The sequence below is a fragment of the Limulus polyphemus genome, unplaced genomic scaffold (genome assembly GCF_000517525.1).
Source record: "Limulus polyphemus unplaced genomic scaffold, Limulus_polyphemus-2.1.2 Scaffold1822, whole genome shotgun sequence".
Lineage (NCBI taxonomy): Eukaryota > Metazoa > Arthropoda > Merostomata > Xiphosura > Limulidae > Limulus > Limulus polyphemus.
The window spans coordinates 123,167-128,684 of NW_013667432.1; positions in this window are offsets into that span (position 1 = coordinate 123,167).

Consider the following 5,518-nt stretch of genomic DNA (forward strand, 5'->3'; position numbering starts at 1 on the left):
ACCGCCAACGTTTGGGCTACTCTTTACCAACGAATAGTGGGATTGACCGTCACATTACAACGTCTGAAAGGGCGAGCCTGTTTGGTGGGACAGGGATTCGAACCCGCGACCCTCAGATTGCGAGTCGAGCGCCACAACCACTTGGCCATGCCGGGCCGCGCAGTAAGATGAATGATCTGTGGATGTGATCGCGAAGTATTGTTAGAATCATCAGCTAGCAATAACTGTCGTACACACGCTCCATGATTTAATGTTAAACATATTTTCTGACAAGCATTAAATAATAATTCAATCAAGTAATCTCTGAGTTAATAGGTTAAATTTGTGTAATCATGAACTATAGCTAAAAATAAATATACCTAATACTGTACTTAAAATTATAAAATATATCGGTGCAATACACACTTGATAGCCATAAGATCTATGTAAGTTAGCATAAGAATAAGTATGTTGGTCTTATAATACACTTTATACTAAAGTAAGATAGGTTGAAGACAATCTGTCAGTAGTAAAAGGTGCTGAAATAACTTTAGTAAAAGATATTTAAGAGCGAGGTAAAAATACAATGGTTTGTCATTGGTGTTTATTTTTCATAGGTAAACAAAACTAGTCGTAGAACAGTTGAAAAAAACAAGAACTATCTTTTTTTAAACTTGTGACTTTTTCAGGCCTCCATTGTTCTTTTGATTTTTGTTTATCATCGCATCTCTCAAAGGCCGGATTCAGCAGTGGCTAGTAAAAACAAAGATGGCGTTAAAAACAGCATACTAAGGTATATAAACTTTGGGATTTGTACATGTATACGAGAGTTTTAGACGTACTATCAATTCTGTACTTTCGTACTTTTTCTACAAGTTAATTGTCTTTGTCAGGTTTATCAGTTTCTTTTTCTGTATTGAAAATTTTACATCAAAATGTTCTTATAAAAGTTTGACAGAATTGTATTTGGTAATGAAGCATATTAAATTTCTGTAATGCATATTAGTGTATAGTAGGCATATTAATACTGGACATAAACGACATTATAACACCGATATGTTGTTTTTATTTCATTAAAACTCAACGTTTCGCTTTACAGCTTCGTCAGGAGTGTTCACTAAAACACAAACCGAAATTGACAGTACAAAACTTCAAATGGTTTAAATAATGATTATTATTAGTACTTGGGAGTGGTCAGTCGGTAGGTGCTGGACGAGCGTTACATTAGTACCTGGGAATGGTCAGTCGGTAGGTGCTGGACGAGCGTTACATTAGTACCTGGGAATGGTCAGTCTGTAGGTGCTGGACGAGCGTTACATTAGTACCTGGGAATGGTCAGTCGGTAGGTGCTAGACGAGCGTTAGATTAGTACCTTGGAATGATCAGTCGGTAGGTGCTGGTTAAGTATCCATTAATATCTAGTATAATAATTATGATTTAAATCATTTGAAGTTTTGTACTGTCAGTTTTGGTTTGTGTTTTAGTCAACGCTTTTGAGGAAGCTGTAAAGCGAAACGTTGAGTTTTAATGAAATAAAAACAACATTTTGGTGTTGTATGGTCGTTTATTTCTAGTATTAAATGAATCATATTTCTAATTATCTATTAATAACATAGATTTTGGTTTATTTTGCTAGACTAATATTTCTTATTTTCAGAGCGTGGTGTACCAACTCCATGTGTGTGCTGATAGTGCTGAGTTTAACGTGGTCCTCTTGTCTGTGGTACCTGTATGACACTTCGACAATCACGATATATGTATTTGCAGTCAGTAACAGTTTGCAAGGAGTTTTACTGTTTATTTTCTATTGCGTAGTGGAAGCTCAGGTAATGAATAAGTATTATCACTTTACTCAGCATTGGTACATAATTGGAAATAAAATGGCACTGAAATCACAATGTAGTTTACTTCCACAGTAGAACCTACATATTAGTAGACTTAGAACCTGCTAAGATTTTTAATTCGTGAATTCTCTTAAATCGCAAAATATATCTATAGTAGTGTTTTGTTCTTGCTAGGTTCGGACAGCCATATGTGACGTGATTCGCTCAATTTCGTGGTTGGAGGCCTGTGTTAATAGCAGCAAGCCTGTTGTTAGTCCGCCTAGTCAGTACATTTATACCAATGACATGATGAACATCTCAATGCCACCCGTTTCCGGCCATGAAAGTGTGGGTAACCTTCCAAATGCAGTTTCTTCTCTTTCTACAGGTATATGAACAGATAAACCTCTGCTCTGTCTATCAAACGCATTGTCTTAGTTCTACTCAACTTTTCTATCACTAACTAACTTCTCTCTTTGAAGATTAGTAAACTTGAAATTAGATACCCGAAGAGTTTTTATCATTTGTGTAGGACACAATATAGCTTCTTTTAGTATGAGTTTGTTGTTTGTTATTAAGCATAAAGCTACACAATAGGCTATCTGTGCTCTGCCCACCACGGGTATCGAAACCCGGTTTCTAGCGGTGTAAGTCCACAGACATACCGCTGTGCCACTGGGGGGCATTTTGTTAGTTTGTAGCTGTATAAACGAACTAAAATGGAAATTTCAGGACAGAATGGAATGTTGTATTGTATATGCAGCATTTTAAATACCATCGTCAACTACAGAAAAATTCATGGTTTCTGTGCCTTTCTTGCTTCTGCCGATTTTAGTTTATTTAGAAGAGGACTTATATTTTAAGAGTTTTTGTATTTAATTAACTAGAAACTCATAAGTTGTCACGGAAATAAAATATTAACAAATTGAGATCTCGATTGTCTGCATTACATCTTCGGTATGAGAAACTTTAACTTTGTGTAAAGCTTAATGTCAGTGGAACTGAAACAAAATATTCAATTCTTAATCACGTTATAAATTCATGTTAGACTTGATTTGTGGTTTGTTTTTATTTTTAACTTGAAAATATCGTGTAAGTTTTTGGATAATAAACTGTTATGAATTAATTTAAAATGTGTAAATATCGTTGCCCAGCTGTACTAGCTAGGAGGGGTTGATTATTCTATATTAAAACGATTTTGGAGCCTCATCACTTCATTACTGTCCATATTGCCGCGTCCGATCATACTCTATCTGACGACCGTGCATCTTGACAATAGCTCTGCAGCATAGTTTCTATTGCAAAAAGCTCCGTCGTAAAACTCTCATGTCTAAAGCACACCTCTTCTCTGCACGCTTTCCATAAACTGTTTATTGTATGAGGAGAACGTTTTCCAGCGCGCGTTTCAACAGTATGATCAAACAGAAATCTGTAGTGACTTGACTGGTTTGTATTTGCATGGAATGGCATAAATGCTCATTTCATCCTCCAGTTGCTTGAGAGTATTTCGTTGAAGCAAGTTGTATTCACATGACTTGTGTCGCTTTTCCAGATGGAGGTCCTTCTTGATTATATTGCTTACTGTTGCTTTGAATACATAGACAGATGTTTTTCTCTGACTGTTGTGTTCGTGAATTTTTATCTCTCACAAGACGACGCACTTTGCTTAACACGGCAAGGGTAACAATTGTTGCAAATTTCTTTCTGGATGCTTAACACGGCAAGGGTAACAATTGTTGCAAATTTCTTTCTGGATGCTTAACACGGCAAGGGTAACAATTGTTGCAAATTTCTTTCTGGATGCTTAACATGGCAAGGGTAACAATTGTTGCAAATTTCTTTCTGGATAATCCTGGATAATCCCATTAAGTATAAGCGATATCCCTGACTTAAAAAATTCTAATTTTTTTACCTGAACGTATCTGTTTCACACTCTTCCCAAAAGCGGTCAACTTTGGATGACGTCATTCTACCTACGTAAGGTAAAAAAACATTAAAATATAGTTATATCAGCTGTGACTGGCTGATTGGCATGTTCAAAATCGTTTCAATATTGCGTTTTCGATCCTCTTTACACGTATATTAAAATTAGAAGAAGTTAGTTTGTGTTTTTTTATATTAGACCGACAACACGTTTAATTAGGATATACATTGGTTATACAAACGTAAAATTATTCTACACCCGTATATAAACCAATAATGATGAATCTGATTTCGTTACACATGAACTTTTTTTGTTTTCCGAACGTAAATAGTCAGTCCAGCCGTCATGGAAATTTCTGACCTTTCCAACAGAAACCAAGAATTTCCTCAGACCAGGTGAATATTTATTTTGTGCAAATATAACCTATTTTTAGGAAGATTCCAGCTACGTATATAGATATTAATCTGCAGACATATTTTGTTCATGATTTCGCTTTAAATTTGATGTTTACCATTGTTAAGAAGTGTTATGCCTAACACGAACGTGTTATTTAAATATCTAATTGCGGTAACGTTTTCCTTTAATACTTTACGATTTTTAACAATATTAGACCTGAATTAGTTAGGGTTTTTGACAACTTAAAGATGACTGCTGTAGTTAGATTGTCAGATAACTAATATATATGTATATATAATTTTATTTATTTTTCTTTTATACTGGCTTCAAGATCACCAATATACGATCAAGGAGAATACTCCAGCCGATGACAAGAGTGTTAAATATTCAGAAGAAAGCAATAATGGAGGAATCAGTGAATCCAACAATGTATTCGAATCCAAGGAGCAAGTTAGTTATCCGGCTCTATTTAGTTCAACCATACCGTTACCGAGGACAAGAATGTTCTCAACTGACACAGAAGATTGGATGCCAGTTTCTCCTTCTCGTTATTGTTGTGGTGGAACGTGTATAAAAAGTCGGTCGTTGCTATTTTTGCCTGATGCTAACAGGTGCTCCGAGAACTATCGCGTAACTTATAGTGCTGAACATATTTATGAAACAATTGATAGCGATTCTGTTGTTAATCAATGTGGTTCACAATCTTTTACATCAGAAGAGTACAATGCTAATTCATTTGGCTCCCGAATTTTTATTCACGAGGGTTCTTCACGGAACGACAAGACTTTGACACTAAGCAGCCGAGAAATCAGAGCAGATGGCTATCATTCTCCCACTCAGCGTTCACATCATTTGACGTTTGGTGCTTCCCCGAATATTCGTTAATGTAGAACGTTCCAAGTAATGTTCATAGCGCATATCCCCACTCCAGAAGATCGCTGAAGTCAAAGGACATGCTTTTTCAGCAGGCAGCATTTGAACACCTTGGAAGAGATCGCGAACAGGAAGATTACACTAACAATCTATTTTGTTTTTTTTAAAGAGCGATCATTCTTTTTGTGGTCTTATATCGTTACATCCTGTTTCAATTGTAAATAAGGAGGACTTAGAAAACTCCCCTCGAACTGAGCATCATCCAATTTCAAATGGCAATTGCCGTTCATTTCCAATTTGAACGTGTTTATTAAGCAACTGAACAAGAAGCTAGTCAGACTGCTAATATAACTACTTAGATTCTGTGCGTGTGACGCAGTTGAATTGATATCCTAATCTTTCTATATTCCTAGTATAGACCAACATCAACAATGTATTTAATTTCTTTTTTGGGGGGAACTTCAACCCTATTCGTAATTAGAATTATAAGCTTTAGCCTTTTAATAAAGAAACAACTTTAAAT